This window comes from Mixophyes fleayi, chromosome 11 (assembly GCF_038048845.1).
Source record: "Mixophyes fleayi isolate aMixFle1 chromosome 11, aMixFle1.hap1, whole genome shotgun sequence".
Classification (NCBI taxonomy): domain Eukaryota; kingdom Metazoa; phylum Chordata; class Amphibia; order Anura; family Limnodynastidae; genus Mixophyes; species Mixophyes fleayi.
The window spans coordinates 135,590-154,344 of NC_134412.1; the positions used below are offsets into that span (position 1 = coordinate 135,590).

Consider the following 18,755-nt stretch of genomic DNA (forward strand, 5'->3'; position numbering starts at 1 on the left):
ACAGACATAGGACACTACACCCCCAACATGACCTGACCACTGGACATGATCATAATACAATTCTATTACACTCTATACAGACATAGGACACTACACCCCCAACATGACCTGACCACTGGACATGATCATAATACAATTCTATTACACTGTATACAGACATAGGAAACTACACCCCCAACATGACCTGACCACTGGACATGATCATAATACAATTCTATTACACTCTATAAAGATATAGGACACTACACCACCAACATGACCTGACCACTGGACATGATCATAATACAATTCTATTACACTGTATACAGACATAGGACACTACACCCCCAACATGACCTGACCACTGGACATGATCATAATACAATTCTATTACACTCTATACAGATATAGGACACTACACCCCCAACATGACCTGACCACTGAACATGATCATACTACAATTCTATTACACTGTATACAGATATAGGACACTACACCTCCAACATGACCTGACCACTGGACATGATCATACTACAATTCTATTACACTGTATACAGACATAGGAAACTACACCCCCAACATGACCTGACCACTGGACATGATCATAATACAATTCTATTACACTCTATAAAGATATAGGACACTACACCACCAACATGACCTGACCGCTGGACATGATCATACTACAATTCTATTACACTGTATACAGACATAGGACACTACACCCCCAACATGACCTGACCACTGAACATGATCATACTACAATTCTATTACACTGTATACAGACATAGGACACTACACCCCCAACATGACCTGACCACTGAACATGATCATAATACAATTCTATTACACTCTACACAGATATAGGACACTACACCACCAACATGACCTGACCACTGAACATGATCATAATACAATTCTATTACACACTATACAGATATAGGACACTACCCCTCAACATGACCTGACCACTGGACATGATCATAATACAATTCTATTACACTCTGTACAGATATAGGACACTACACCCCCAACATGACCTGACCACTGGACATGATCATAATACAATTCTATTACACTCTATACAGACATAGGACACTACACCTCCAACATGACCTGACCACTGTACATGATCATAATACAATTCTATTACACTGTATACAGACATAGGACACTACACCCCACCAACATAACCTGACATAAAGCTGGTGCATATGGTACTGGTGCTGAACTGGAGATGCCTCTGTCTCAGCATATGGGCGTAAATAAGCTATTTTTAGTACAGCTTTATAAAACTTTATTTTGGATACATACGTGTGCATCTCAACATTCAGCCCAATAGAGTTTAGAATTTAGAATGAAACCATTCATAAAAAAAAATACTTTAATTAAGACGCAAAATAATATGTATGTTTAGCTTTTTAGAACTTTGAGGAGACCTACAATCCTTGCCTTTGACTTCTGGTCTGAAGGGCTGGTCAGATTAGTGTGCCCTCTTCTGCCTGTCTGGATAAAAATAGGTCCTCTTTTACCCTAACAATATAACCCCAGCAGGGCTTTAATGGAGGCGGAGAGACAGGAGTGTGTCTGGGGTGTGTCTGGGGGAGCAAACAAAATATATAAGGGGTGTCCTTTTTAGCTGGGATGACAGTTGCCCTCTGTGGGATTCAACTCACTCTGGTAGAACAGAATATATCCAAAATAAGACTTTATTACAACAGCACAAGACGTTCACATGATACAGGGTAAATGGCAGCATGTATCCCCCAGCAGCCTCTTGCAGTCAGCACTCCAAAGTAATAATCTCAGTCTCTTTCAGAGTCTTATCCTCATGCAATATCACCACTATCGATTAACTGGATAGTTACGGTGTTGCCCAGCCTTGGTTACTGGCTCACACAGACCTAGTCCTGGTAGGGTTTCCTCCAGCGACACTACAATGCCTGACTCAGAGTCTTTTTCACTGATGTCTTGTACACCAGGATCCTCCAAGCTAGAACAGCTCCCTTGGCATTCTGCTCTCCCTATATTCTTGGCTGTATACACAGGGAGTAGGGTGAAAAGTCTCAGTCCTCCCCCTTACAGCAGGGGTCTATCCGTGGACACTTTAACTGTTACACATACAATCTCTGTTACCTTGATTATACAATTGAATAGCTTGACTCAATTAGCTATTTGGCTGAATACACTAAACAAAGGGTTACAATATAACATTAAGGAATGACACTTCACGCTTGCATGAAACAATAAGACATTTGACACATCGTATCTGCAGCATTACACAATCTGAGTCTGTGATACATTTTGATACAATAACATTATATTGATACATATTAATACATTTCCCAATGCTATTTCAGCTAGTATATTACTGTGGAGGCACAATGCATATCATCTAGAAGTTCTAACTTAATTAACTCTCAAATTACCTGTTGACCTAGCTAATTAACATGGGCTGTCAGCTAGTTAACGCAGACATTGTTCTGATAACAAACCAAATCTAAAGCTAGGTACATACTACAGAAATTTCAACCAACTTTTTATGCCAAGCGATTTTACATGCGATCGGTGGTCCAATCGCTCGGTCCGTGGACTGCATACACACTAGTCTTGTTTAGGACAATAAAGGGAAGAGTGGACGTCCCTTTAGCGACTTTTTACAGCCATGTTGTCGTGAGCAATGATTTTAATTTGGGGTTGAGGCAATGGAGACGGAGACGCAGTCACAAATGGTGCTGGAAGGGCCAACAAATGTTGGAAAAGTTAAGGTGGGGGATGGAGATGCTCAAGAAGAATGTACTGCAGTTAAAAAAGCAAAGTCAATGAGCCCAAGAGAGATGGAGATGATGGTAAAAGTACTGGACCAGTACGACTACAACTGTCAAAAACGAAAGTACAGAAAAGTTAATAATAGAAAGGAATTGATAATGCAAAAACTACTGCGATAACTGAAGGAAAAACTTGGAAAGAAAATAAATAAATTCCAAGTCCAGAAGAGGGGGTCGGACCTTAAAAATAAAGAGGCAAGGAGACTGGAGCGAATCCGAAGAAACATTAAAAAAAGTGAGTAGCAAGTCTAGTCGTGTAATGTACCTGTTTGAGGGACTTTATTTATTTCATTCTACTGTCATATGAACCAATGCAAACGTATGATTATTGTTTTGTCAGAAGGAAGAATTAACGGTGAGAAGGCCACAGTAGATACCACTGATGTAATAACACCTGTTATCAAACAAGAACAAATAAATGTGCCCGAGGGACCACAACACAAAGTGATCTCGAGCAGTGTGCAAGGTGAGCACATTTCAGGTGTTGGAATAAAACTTGTATTAACTTTATTACAGATATAGAAACTAAATGGTAAAACATTTTTTATTTTCTTGCTTCATAGATACCATCGTCATATTCGATGAAAGTTTGGAAGAAGAAAAAAATGTTGCCAAGCTCAACGATTATTTTAAAGAAATGAAAGGAAATATTGCCAACATCAAGAAAAAAATTAAAAACCTTGATAATACTTTTGATGACATGTATATGCTGTTTGCAACTGTTGTGCCACAAACCAGTAGCACCTTTCAGTGTAATACAATTTTTTTTTTCACGTGTCATATTGTACTATACAATTATTTTTTTTTACCTGCAATAAAACTGTTGCATTAACACTGTGTGGTTTATTCAGAGTATTTTACAAATATTAGTTAATAAAGGTTAATATGACTTTATAACTTTAATAGTTTTTAAACTTTATAAAGGTTAAATGAGAATTGATTGCCAACATAGATGCAAAGGGTAATAACACACGTGCTTTATACACATGTAACGGTCTGCAGCCAGACAGGTGCAATACACATCTATACAAAACACAAGCCTGTGATGTGCGGATACCGCAGCATGTGGGACTGGGACAGACATCAAAAATTTACATACACACGCCCCCCAGGTCGAGGAAGTATCGGAGGATTGTCGTGGATCGGACGTAAGTTTATAAACACTGCACAACGGAAAGGAGATTGGAACGAAAATATTAAACGGTACGGCCAACCAAATGAGGCGACAATCGTCCATTCGACCATCGTGTCACTGCACACACTGACCCCACTTTTGAACGAGCGTACGTATGTCGGCTGATTGAGCCGATTATTGGACGAAAACCGTGTAGTGTGTACCCAGCTTAAAGCTAGGTACACACTACACGGGGGTAAGCTGCATGACAGTAAATATGGATCTATAACAGATGAAGGCTTGCAGAGATTTTGTGTGGGTGCTTCCAATTTATAGATCAATGAATATAAATTTTGGGATTATTTTGCTTGGGTTGAAAATTAATTGATTTTGTTTGTTTTTAATACAGTTAATTCTCTTGCAAGAGCATTTGGCTTTCAGTGTCAGAGTGCGCTTTGTCATCCCTGTCATAGAATCTTTGTTGGAGCCTTTTCAGAGACTACGATAATCAGCTGACTTTTTTGGGAGGTAAAGTGGGTACATTTTTATTTAGGCTATAACTGGCGTTCAGCAGTGAGAGATCGTACTGGATATCCAAGCATGCTATTCTCTCCCTGATGTGGTTTTTCTGATCCACAGCTAAATGTATTAATTTGCCCCAGATTGTGGTTTTATCAGCTCTCAATAGCAAGGGAAATATTATTATTTATGTAAAACTCAAAGAATTCTTGTAGGGCCTGTCTGACTTCCCTGGCAGGTGAAAATAAAATCTACGGCTATTAGGAGCATAGACCAACGCAAGAGTCTTCCAGTCTCTCCACTCATATTCGCCCTTATTCGAGCCACTAATATATACTAATATATCGGGATACCAACTAGGACCCTCTGTTCACAGTATTGCACTATATGCACATGACATACTAATCACACTTTCTCATGCCATGTCCTCTATCCCCAAACTGCTAAATAAATCTGGTTATAGTTCAATTTGAATATTGCATTGCCCACTGAAAGGTTGTTAGAACTTAATACCAAATTTAAGTGGACGTCCCTGACACTCAAATACACATCAGCAAACAATAGATCAACTCTATTGGGTCAACTTTCCATCTTTACTAGAAAACATTAAAGATCTCCCCAGATTAATTAAACTTTTTATACCTCTTGTATAGACTGTATCACATCTGTTCATATAAATTTCCTCTACTGTCAGTCATAGTCCCTGATAGCTACAAAGACCTTCTCTGGCTTTGTATGGGCAGGTAGATAGACTCACATTAAAATGTGTTCAGATGCATCATCTCCCTGATTCTAAATCCTGGGTAGACATCAAATCATACTCTCTGAATATGACTGTAACCCTCCACACTACTGCGGTTCCCTAAACATTTAAGATAATGTGACGTTGAAGACCTATCTGACTACTTCTTTTATTGCTATGTTTGGAGCCAAGCCACTAAGATTTACCATTTGGTTTACTACGCCAAGTTGATTTGCCAATTTAGGATAATCTGGCGTACCTCGGATATGTCCCTGGTGTTCTTGTCACCCTGGGTTAGCTGAAACATTGGATTCTTCAATAACTCCTCAATGAAGTTTGTATGTGATGTGGTGCTGCTCTGACATAGTGGGGTATCCGTTCCCCACAGGTATAAGATTTACAGGGGTTAGTCTAAGCACACAAATGTAAGGGAGTGGGATATATACGTCAAAATAGGATGTATATGCCTTATACTGTAGGTATCTTACCTTAGTACCAGACAATGATGCATACAGCAGGTATTTCAAAAACATTGTATTTTCACATAAATAAAATACATATGATCATGCTAATATGCAACAAATGCAATCAAAATTTGTGAATTATAAACAAAACTTTCAATCACCGTCATTACAAGAGATCTCAACAATATTTAAAGGCAGCCTCCGTTGAGGTAATTCTCTGCTGCCCATAATTCTAATGTCGCACTAAGGCCACAGCAAAAATTCAGACCGATAAAGATCTCATTAGGGAGACAGTGTCTATATAGTGCTATAATTGATGTTGAGAATGACCGCTAGTATGCCAGTCCACAAAGGGCATGGAATGGTCTGTATGGCTATATTTATACCCCAGGTCACATGGACAATATGGCTATAAGTATGCACCTGGACACAAGGACCATATGGCTATAGTTATACCCCAGGTTACATGGACCATATGGCTATAAGTATGCACCTGGACACAAGGGCCATATGGCTATAAGTATGCACCTGGACACATGGACCATATGGCTATAAGTATGCACCTGGACACATGGACCATATGGCTATAAGTATGTACCTGGACACAAGAGCCATATGGCTATAGTTATACCCCAGGTCACATAGACCATATGGCTATAAGTATGTACCTGGACACAAGAGCCATATGGCTATAGTTATACCCCAGGTCACACGGACCATATGGCTATAAGTATGCACCTGGAAGCAAGGGCCATATGGCTATAGTTATACCCCAGGTTACATGGACCATATGGCTATAAGTATGCACCTGGACACAAGGGCCATATGGCTATAGTTATACCCCAGGTCACACGGACCATATGGCTATAAGTATGCACCTGGAAACAAGAGCCATATGGCTATAGTTATACCCCAGGTCACACGGACCATATGGCTATAAGTATGCACCTGGACACATGGACCAAATGGCTATAGTTATACCCCAGGTCACATGGACCATATGGCTATAGTTATACCCCAGGTCACAAGGGCCATATGGCTATAAGTATGCACCTGGACACAAGAGCCATATGGCTATAGTTATACCCCAGGTCACACGGACCATATGGCTATAAGTATGCACCTGGACACAAGGGCCATATGGCTATAGTTATACCCCAGGTCACACGGACCATATGGCTATAAGTATGCACCTGGACACATGGACCATATGGCTATAGTTATACCCCAGGTCACACGGACCACATGGCTATAAGTATGCACCTGGACACATGGACCATATGGCTATAGTTATACCCCAGGTCACATGGACCACATGGCTATAAGTATGCACCTGGTCACACGGACCATATGGCTATAGTTATACCCCAGGTCACATGGACCACATGGCTATAAGTATGCACCAGGTCACACGGACCATATGGCTATAAGTATGCACCTGGAAACAAGGGCCATATGGCTATAGTTATACCCCAGGTTACATGGACCATATGGCTATAAGTATGCACCTGGACACAAGGGCCATATGGCTATAGTTATACCCCAGGTCACACGGACCATATGGCTATAAGTATGCACCTGGAAACAAGAGCCATATGGCTATAGTTATACCCCAGGTCACATAGACCATATGGCTATAAGTATGTACCTGGACACAAGAGCCATATGGCTATAGTTATACCCCAGGTCACACGGACCATATGGCTATAAGTATGCACCTGGACACAAGGACCATATGGCTATAGTTATACCCCAGGTCACATGGACCATATGGCTATAAGTATGCACCTGGACACAAGGGCCATATGGCTATAAGTATGCACCTGGTCACACGGACCATATGGCTATAAGTATGCACCTGGACACAAGAGCCATATGGCTATAGTTATACCCCAGGTCACATGGACCATATGGCTATAGTTAAACCCCAGGTCACACGGACCATATGGCTATAAGTATGCACCTGGTCACAAGGGCCATATGGCTATAGTTATACCCCAGGTCACACGGACCATATGGCTATAAGTATGCACCTGGACACAAGGGCCATATGGCTATAGTTATACCCCAGGTCACATGGACCATATGGCTATAAGTATGCACCTGGACACAAGGGCCATATGGCTATAGTTATACCGCAGGTCACATGGACCATATGGCTATAAGTATGCACCTGGTCACAAGGGCCATATGGCTATAGTTATACCCCAGGTCACATGGACCATATGGCTATAGTTATACCCCAGGTCACATAGACCATATGGCTATAAGTATGCACCTGGACACAAGAGCCATATGGCTATAAGTATGCACCTGGACACAAGAGCCATATGGCTATAGTTATACCCCAGGTTACATGGACCATATGGCTATAAGTATGCACCTGGACACAAGGACCATATGGCTATAGTTATACCCCAGGTCACAAGGACCATATGGCTATAGTTATACCCCAGGTCACATGGACCATATGGCTATAAGTATGCACCTGGTCTCAAGGGCCATATGGCTATAGTTATACCCCAGGTCACACGAACCATATGGCTATAAGTATGCACCTGGACACAAGGGCCATATGGCTATAAGTATGCACCTGGACACAAGGGCCATATGGCTATAGTTATACCCCAGGTCACATGGACCATATGGCTATAAGTATGCACCTGGACACAAGAGCCATATGGCTATAGTTATACCCCAGGTCACACGGACCATATGGTTATAAGTATGCACCTGGACACAAGAGCCATATGGCTATAGTTATACCCCAGGTCACACGGACCATGTGGCTATAGTTATACCCCAGGTCACAAGGGCCATATGGCTATAAGTATGCACCTGGACACAAGAGCCATATGCCTATAGTTATACCCCAGGTCACACAGACCATATGGCTATAAGTATGCACCTGGACACATGGACCATATGGCTATAGTTATACCGCAGGTCACATGAACCATATGGCTATAAGTATGCACCTGGACACAAGGGCCATATGGCTATAATTATACCCCAGGTCACATGGACCATATGGCTATAAGTATGCACCTGGACACAAGAGCCATATGGCTATAGTTATTCCCCAGGTCACATGGACCATATGGCTATAAGAATGCACCTGGACACAAGAGCCATATGGCTATAGTTATACCCCAGGTCACACGGACCATATGGCTATAAGTATGCACCTGGACACATGGACCATATGGCTATAGTTATACCCCAGGTCACACGGACCATATGGCTATAGTTATACCCCAGGTCACATGGACCATATGGCTATAAGTATGCACCTGGACACATGGACCATATGGCTATAGTTATACCCCAGGTCACACGGACCATATGGCTATAGTTATACCCCAGGTCACATGGACCATATGGCTATAAGTATGCACCTGGACAAATGGACCATATGGCTATAGTTACACCCTTGGTCACATGGACCATAGTTATGATCCTAGTAAACTGGCATTAATGGCACTTATGAAAAAATGACTTTTAAGTTAAAGATGAGAAACCATGAAATCCTAAGAAATTCTGTCCTTATTTTTTCCCCACAATATATATTCTCAGTGGTGACCTTATTTACATCATAGTAGCCTACTATTTGGACATCCCCTTCAGGAGATCTCAGATGGGAGGTCCAAGAGACAGGCTCAGGGGCAAAGTCGGATTTACCGCTAGGCAACCTATGCACCTGCCTAGGGCCTAGCGGCGCCCAGGGGGCCCAGATGGGGGGGGACAAGAAGAAGGGAAAAAATAATTGCGGCCCTTCCCCCGACTCGTGGCACCCGGCCCACTCATGGGGGGGGGGGGGGGTGGGGCTTGGTCAGGTGCTGCGAGTCGAGGGAGGGGGCACAATTTTTTGAGTGACCTTTCCAGGTCACTCTGACATCACAGGGTCATGTGGCAGCGGTCATATGGTACACAGTGTTAGGTGGGCTGCGCTGGATCTCTGTGGTAGTCAGTGTGCAGGAGCTGCAGCTGTTCCTGGGGTCACAGATAAAGGTAAGAAGAAGGGGTACTGTGATGGAGAGCTAGTGTGTGTGAGATTGAAGTTGCAGTATAAGAAGGGGGCATGTGTGAAGGTGCTGGGCAGAGAGGGGGCATGTGTGAAGGTGCTGGGCAGAGAGGGGGCATGTGTGAAGGTGCTGGGCAAAGAGGGGGTGAATGTGCTGGGCAGAGAGGTGGCATGTGTGAAGGTGCTGGGCAGAGAGGGGGTGAATGTGCTGGGCAGAGAAGGGGCATGTGTGAAGGTGCTGGGCACAGAGAGGGGGCATGTGTGAAGGTGCTGGGCAGAGAGGGGGCATGTGTGAAGGTGCTGGGCAGAGAGGGGGCATGTGTGAAGGTGCTGGGCAGAGAGGGGGTGAATGTGCTGGGCAGAGAGGGGGCATGTGTGAAGGTGCTGAACACAGAGAGGGGGCATGTGTGAAGGTGCTGGGCAGAGAGGGGGCATGTGTGAAGGTGCTGGGCAGAGAGGGGGCATGTGTGAAGGTGCTGGGCACAGAGAGGGGGCATGTGTGAAGGTGCTGGGCAGAGAGGGGGCATGTGTGAAGGTGCTGGGCAGAGAGGGGGCATGTGTGAAGGTGCTGGGCAGAGTGGGGGTGAATGTGCTGGGCAGAGAAGGGGCATGTGTGAAGGTGCTGAACACAGAGAGGGGGCATGTGTGAAGGTGCTGGGCAGAGAGGGGGCATGTGTGAAGGTGCTGGGCAGAGAGGGGGCATGTGTGAAGGTGCTGGGCAGAGTGGGGGTGAATGTGCTGGGCAGAGAGGGGGCATGTGTGAAGGTGCTGGGCAGAGAGGAGGCATGTGTGAAGGTGCTGGGCAGAGAGGGGGCATGTGTGAAGATGCTGGGCACAGAGAGGGGCATGTGTGAAGGTGCTGGGCAGAGTGGGGGTGAATGTGCTGGGCAGAGAGGGGGCATGTGTGAAGGTGCTGGGCAGAGAGGTGGCATGTGTGAAGGTGCTGGGCAGAGAGGGGGCATGTGTGAAGGTGCTGGGCAGAGAGGGGGCATGTGTGAAGGTGCTGGGCAGAGAGGTGGCATGTGTGAAGGTGCTGGGCACAGAAAGGGCATGTGTGAAGGTGCTGGGCAGAGAGGGGGCATGTGTGAAGATGCTGGGCACAGAGAGGGGCATGTGTGAAGGTGCTGGGCAGAGTGGGGGTGAATGTGCTGGGCAGAGAGGGGGCATGTGTGAAGGTGCTGGGCAGAGAGGTGGCATGTGTGAATGTGCTGGGCAGAGAGGGGGCATGTGTGAAGGTGCTGGGCAGAGAGGGCACAGTGTGATGAGAGGGACAATAATGAGGGGCCGCATGGTGATGCAGGAGGAGCAGTGTGATGTGCGGCACACATAACTTACCCTTCTACTTAACTATAGCAGTATATGCCACGCTAAAATATAGTGCATGGATTGTTTCAGGGGGGTCCTCCAAACCAATATCTTGCCTAGGGCCCCATGAGGTCTAAATCCGGCTCTGCTCAGGGGGTAAGACAAAGCGATTTGTGTCATTACGAGTCTCCTCCCTTACCCCCACACTTTGGGGGGTGGGGCTATTATGCACAGTGGGGGTGGGGCTATGCTGATGCGTTTCGCATCAAAACGTGTCATCCAGGTCCCGTCCACTTCTGCAGAAAGTGGTGCAGGATCCGGGATGGTGGGTTCTACATGGTTGACATGAGTCATTTATATAGGCATTTCCTGTGAAATATTAGAATTAATATGGGGGGAATGTCTTATTGTTGCTATGGTTACCAGTACAGCTCTGTGACCTGTATGAGTCTCTATGGGTCCTAATCCTAGATACAAATTGTGAATTTTCAGAATAATTTATAGTCCCTGGAAAATCAGGCCAACTACTGTGTACTGAATGTAAGGAAGCCAGTCAGCAAAGATCTACAACTTTCACTCGTTGAATAAAAGAAGATTACAGATGACAAAAAATAACTAAAAAGTGTTCCATGGAATATCCTTAGGTCTCATTTGACCAAGACATTTCCCATGTCACTGGTAGAATTTGTCAAATTATTGTCTGTGCAGAAGTCCCACTATCATTTCCATTCCCATCTGATTCCCCTTATGGTTTTCTCTCTTATTATTCCCAACCCCCTGGTACTGGTCTAAGTGTAGGTAGACAACACCTGCATATAGAATGGTGTACACTGAGCTATAACAGCTACTCACACCATTCAAATGCATCCGGACAGATTGTGGAGAGGTGACACCTATGTAGGTCTTCAAATACCCATGAAATACATTGCTTGCTCATATTTCTTATAATGCACTGACTGGTGTAAAAAAACCATATTTTGTTAGTAGCGCTGTGACAGGCCCAAGTGGCCGCTGAACTCTATTTTATTATTCTTGTACTTTTATTGTGTGTATTATATACATATATCAGTTAGTCGTAGTCCCAATGCTAACTGCGCATGTACTGGAAGGTCCTGTGTAACTTCACTGCTAATACTGATAGCTGTACCAATAAGAAGTTCTTAATTCTGTTTATATCTTATATGTTAGTGATATCCAGCACCCTTAGTTTCCGCTCTATAAAAGCTGATTTTGCTGCCACACTAGTGCCACGTCCTGGGCCGTCGGTAATGGTGCCAGTCATTTGTCTGTCCAACTCGAGAGAGAGAGAGTGGAGCCCTGGATAAATGCTGATTAAACATATTTCTAAGAGAACTATCTAAGCTAAGTATATTATTATTATACTTTTACTTGTTTGAAATAAAAGATTGATAATTAAACTTTGTGGTCATGACTAACTCCTTGCAACCTGAAAGAGCCTGTCACCGCAAACAAGTGCTGCTTGCCCTCCAAGCGTACAAATACCCAGGCAATATACTGTCACTTATAATGTAACTGACTGGAATGTGATAGTGATACAATGTAGCAGTAGGAGAAGTGGCCGTGTGGCATACCCCCATATACCACCCACTCCCACCACTATATATATATATATATAAATAAGTGACTGGACTGTGATAGTGTTACAATGTAGCAGTAGGAGAAGTGGCCGTATGCCATACCCCCATATACCCCCCACTGTGTATATATATATATATATATATATATATATAATGTAAATGACTGGAATGTGATAGTGATACAATGAAGACAGTAGGAGAGGTGGCCGTATGGCATACCCCCATATACCCCCCACTGTGTGTATATATATATATACTTCTCGTGTATTTAGGAACCGTGGCCGTCCACCATCCTGAGGGTCTGCGCATGTGCAGCCCTTTCAATCCTTCAGTACATGTTCCTTTTAGTTAATTGGCTGATCAGGCAACATTCCCTATTTAAAGCACCTGTGTTCAATACCTCGTTGCCTGATCTTGGAGTCTCATTCCCCATGAGCCTCTGAAGGTGTTCCTGTGTTTCCTCGTGTATTCAGCTCCTGCTGATTCCTGTTGTTCGTTTGTGGTTTCCAGACCACTTCAACTCTCCTGTGTTCATCGTGTCTACACCAGCTGATTCCTATCCGCTGCCTCTGTGTATTTACAGTATCCGGCTTATCTCAACTCTCCCGTGTTTCATCGTGACTACACCAGCTGATTCCTATCCGCTGCCTCCGTGTATCTACAGTATCCTGCTTATCTCAACTCTCCCGTGTTTCATCGTGACTGCTCCAGCTGATTCCTATCCGCTGCCTCCGTGTATCTGCAGTGTCCTGCTCACCTCAACTCTCCCGTGTTTCATCGTGACTGCTCAGCTGATTCCTATCCGCTGCCTCCGTGTATCTACAGTGTCCTGCTCATCGCAACCCTCCAGTACTCCTCGTATCTGCAGCCAGCCGATCCGCTGTCTCCGTGTATCTACAGTGTTCCCGCTTGTGTCAACTCGCCTGTCTGCATCGGATCAACGCTCCGCTGCTTTCATCTCGGCTAGACCATCTCTACTCTCCCGTGTTCTCCAGGTGTCCAGTTCTATATACTACTGCTTCCTGAGTATTGTTTATATCCCTGCTGGTCTACCTACCTGTGCGCTGCACCTACTTGGTTACCGCTTCTACCCTCCTGGGACTTCGCATCCTGCCGGCCTCCAGCCGTTCAGGTATCCCTGCACCTCTCTCTGACAGCCTGCTCTCCTGAACCACGGTATGCATACTTCTCATTGACTGTGCTGGTGTATTGCATATCTTGCTGGACTGAGTTGTTCTCCTCCGGAGTTTCCTATCCACTGAGACTATTGCCATCATTTGACTGTGTTACCTTTAGCCTGGATAGTTCTAGTGACTTTGTATATTTGTGCAGTGCTGCTCAGTTATTATTATTTTGTGCATATCATCGTGGGATCAAGTTCAGTGTGCCCATGTATACTCTGCATTGCATTTATCTCCCCGTGCTCCTCCTCACTTATATATCTCAGTGGTACAACTTGCTAGAGGCAGACCACTGTTCCCTGTTTCCTGAGTCACCAGTTTCCAGTATCCTCTCACATAGCAGTGGTACAACTTGCTAACGCAGACCACTGACTTCCCGGATACCTTCACCTGGATTCCATTCCTTCACCCAGACAGCGGTACAACTTGCTAAACGCAGACTGCTGACTCTCATCACCCCCTCGTTACTTCTGGACATTCCTCCTCACTATAGCAGTGGTACAACTTGCTACCGCAGACCACTGACTACCCTCACGTTTCCTTGTCCATCCAGTTCCTCGTGTACAGTTATCTATATATTACCAGTGCTGCTAGTCATAGACTTTCCACGAGCATTCTCTTACCATCTGCTGTCTCCTGTTCCGTGATCACCCCGCTACCAGAGTACCATATTACCACCTATACTGCTCTGGTAAGTCCATCACCTGGTGATACCTGGGTAAAGACTCCTAGTGCCCGTGACATATATATATATATATATATATATATATATATATATATATATATATATATATATATATAATGTAAATGACTGGAATGTGATAGTGATACAATGAAGACAGTAGGAGAAGTGGCCGTATGCCATACCACCCTATTCATACCCATTGCGAGCACTGATCCAAAGCATATTAAACGTTATCATTAAACGCCATCGTAATTTACAATATATGAAAACAATTTCCAGAGAGAATTTGCAGCTCAGATATTTGTATATTACTACAAACATGACATTCTAGATGGATATAGTGTACAGGGCCTGTATTACATGATATGACTACTGTTCTGTTGTATTGTCTTAGTGTTAAGTAAGAGAGAGTCCCCTTTTAGACGAGCGAAATTAAATAGTGACAGTGTTGCATTCGTGGTTACACTTGCCTGAAAGAGTTAAGGTTGGGAGGTGGGTTGGACAGGGATGTAGAGGGGAGGTACGGGTGTCTTTGTAGGTGATACATTTCCTGGGAGTAGTCACTCGGCTTGCAGAATCCCACCCACCCACGCCAGTTTTATTAAGATTAGAGTTTATATTGGGCTATTAGTTGTTTTTCAGTAGGATTAGATTTGGTGGGGAGGAAGGCACTGCGATCAGCGGCTGATATAGACGGCCCTATCGTGATTGGTCGCAGGTATCTGTCCCCTTACAAGGCAAGTGGTTACTCTTGTCCCTTCCGTGGGGAGGGCCCTCACCCGGCTCAGTGAGGGAGGGGGAGTGAGTAGTGAGGTGAGTGCAGTTTACCCTGATGCCAGGTTAGGGCCGGCCAAGCAGTGGGGTTATGAGAGAAGTGGGTGGACTTAAGGCTACATTGCCATGTCCACGCTTGGTTGGGTATCGCTGGAGCTGATCTCCAGCGCCCTTTCTCCGCCACCAGGGTTAATAGGTTATAATAAAACAGTTTTTAGTGCCACTTTACTCAAGTCTCCGTGTCTTTATTTTATATTAGTTGGTGATATGATTTAAGGTATTGTGTGGAACGAAGGGCATACACAGTGAACTATTTACGCAAACCATAACCTATAACAATTTATAGAGCCTAACTTGCAGTACACAAAATAAGAATTCTGAGTATTAAAGTACTACAGAAGAGACACAGGTGGACAATGCAGATACCAGGAGCAAAATGTAACAAGCTGCGATTTACTGTTTTCAGTATTTCTCATGTGAGTTTGAACCTGCCAATATATTAAAGTGTGAATTGATAGTAAATCACCAGTAAACTGATATAACCAATATCGCCATGCCGACATTTTGCCATTCTAAGAATAGAAGTCGTCAAATGTGTGAAGCTCCGATTCTGCAAATTGCAAGTAATCCCCCCCCCCTCCCCAGAGAGGCAGGTAGCTGAAATCGCCTGTGATTTTAGTTATCTGTCCATTCTTAACACAACAGGAGACACAATACACATTTTAATTATATGGGTAATCTTGCTTTCTTGTTTAGAGGGGCAAAAATTCTGATTAATTATGTTATAGGGCAAAATTATTTTATTAATGAATTAGTGGCCCAAATTTCATGTATGGTTATATGGAAGGGTAAACATTTTGATTTTATTATATTATTAGGCCATACTAGTTGATTACCAGTGGAGCAATAATAACACTTTTCTGACGTGCCAACACTTAATATTTCCTGATGGGGACGTCATTTAAAGTACATACTTGTGGGGCTACAAGTGGCACTCTGTGAATTGCGTCATTTTACCAAGATCCGCCCCCTAGGTAAAATGACGCATTTATGTAATCGCTCGTGTGGGCGGGGTCAAAGTGATGACTTCGCCACGCCTGGCCCCTCCATTCTCACACTTCATTCCCCTCTGGGTTCTCCCGGAGGGAAAGAGAGAACAATTGGTAGTTATGGTCACAATGCTTCATTATATTGACATATCTTTTACTATGTTTATTATATTCACTTGTGTCATGTGTGATACCCTATAAATAAACGCTGATGATGATTCCCCTGCTAGGCCTCAGGCTGTCCACACCTGCTGTAATGTTCACAGCAAGTTTACCCCAATCACAACGTAATCCCAAAGGTGGCTGAATGTGACCCAGGACGTTTAGTCTGTTCTCTCAGCTACCTCATGTGATAAAGATCTGCCATTTTGTGTCCTAGATCCACAGTATCACTGACACTTATAGCATGTATATTATAAATACTAGCCTGTGGCGAAAAGTCATATCAAAATATCATGTTTACATTTTTTTTTAATTAACGAAAAAAAAATCTGACAATAAATTACATTTCCAACTCATGTTTTTAATATTAATAATTCTACCTCAGAAAATATATTTGCAACCTGTTCATAATATGAAATACCATCTGAAACTCCCATATCCCTCTAACATTAAATGTAAATCGAAAAATAAAATGTAAAGTTTTCACTGAATTTCCCATGTGAATATGGAAGCCATTAAAAATGTGTTTTGTGTCATACATAATATTCCTAGGAATTGCTCTAGAAACTCTATTCACATAATTTATTCCAAAAGTGTAACATATTTCCAACAATAATACAGAACGGTAAGGTAGATTGTTGTCCCTCTAACCTGCCATTGTGAGACCAATGAAAATTGAGGACAAGGGACCAATTAATTACATAGAGAAAATAGGTCCATAATTCTGAGGCAACACTGGATACAGGGAAGGTATAGGGGGCAGAAGATAAGGGTGCGGGGTTTGGTTATACAAATAAAAAAAAAATAATAATAATTTTAGACACTGGCAGATTAAAGGGCATTTTGGGTGGTTAGCAGTAAAATCACTGCTCATACTCCTGAAGCCTAGTACATTTGTGGGCCCAAACCTGCCACATTTCCTGTACCTGAGGGTTTCAGGTACAAGCACTGATAGTATACAGCCTGCCACTGTACATTTAATATATAGCATTGTAGATAAAGGTGCAATAAGTACCAACTGTCCATCATTTCATGTCACAATCACCTTTTCTACAACAATCTTTGTTTTTGCACCTTTACCTTATATCTGCATAAATATGTCTCATCTTACATTCTTCTACATGTCTAGGAGTTTTACGTATACTTTATTTTACAATGTTCACACTTTTAAAGGCAACAAAAACAACCATATAAGGGAACCCACTGCCATGATTGGCACCATAAGACAAATGATGGATTCAGATCTGTATAGATTGTACACCCGGCGGTAGAGATCAGCATAAGACCCCTCAGGTGAGCTGGCCTGATTAGGCCTGAAGCCTTATGTGTAACATGAAAGTTATATGTTATAACAGTACAGGTGGATTGGACATCTGATCAATAACCAGACACATTTACCACCTAAATAATCTAAGTAGTCTCTGACAACCAAGATTTTTACAACAATAAAATATTGAGGAAAACCAGAAGCCACTGTTCCATTCTACGCCCATTTATAATCTTTAACAAATATGTTCAGCCACTTTGCAGCGAAGGGTACATTGCAGGGAAAAGATAAGGGGGTTATAGTGTCCCAGAGGATATAGTAAAATTGCAATTCTCTTCTGGCTGTTAATGTACACATATAGCTAGTAGCACTGACATCTGGTTACGTGGTCAGTTTAAAGGGAAAATCCTCAGCCTGTGACAGTGGTTTGGTTAATGCAATGCAGGAGTGAATGGAAGAGACAGTGCAGGAGTGAATGAAAGAGACAGTGCAGGAGTAAATGAAAGAGACAGTGCAGGAGTGAATGAAAGAGACAGTGCAGGAGTGAATGAAAGAGACAGTGCAGGAGTGAATGAAAGAGACAGTGCAGGAGTGAATGAAAGAGACAGTGCAGGAGTGAATGAAAGAGACAGTGCAGGAGTGAATGAAAGAGACAGTGCAGGAGTGAATGAAAGAGACAGTGCAGGAGTGAAATGCAGAACTAATGAGAGCACATTTTATGCCAATCATGGTTTTACTATTGCAGGCAATTGTGTGAAGGCCCATTTGGTAGCAAACAGAATAATGCAGTGTGGGAGTTGTGTCAATTGGCATTGCACAGCTTATAGGTTACTGCCATCTGGCCGTAAAGGGGTTAATGCAGTGCTGGGCTGGGCCAATGATTTTCCGATAGTGAACAGGTTAATGCAATGCAGAAATGGGCTTATGCCTGTGCTTGTGATAGGGGACAAATAATTAACCTTGTCTCATAACGGATTTATTGCTCCCATTTAAGCCGCCCTATTATACGGTTTGTTCTGCTACAACCTCTGACGGGAGATGCTCTGTAGGGTACATGGGTAGGA

General features: G+C 43.4%; 1 protein-coding gene across 5 annotated transcripts in view; it reads right to left on the reverse strand.

Moving 5' to 3' along the window:
- Positions 1-18,755, reverse strand: part of LRRC4B (leucine rich repeat containing 4B) — a 254,988-nt gene that overhangs the window by 36,775 nt on the left and 199,458 nt on the right. The gene's annotated exons all lie outside the window — the stretch shown is intronic.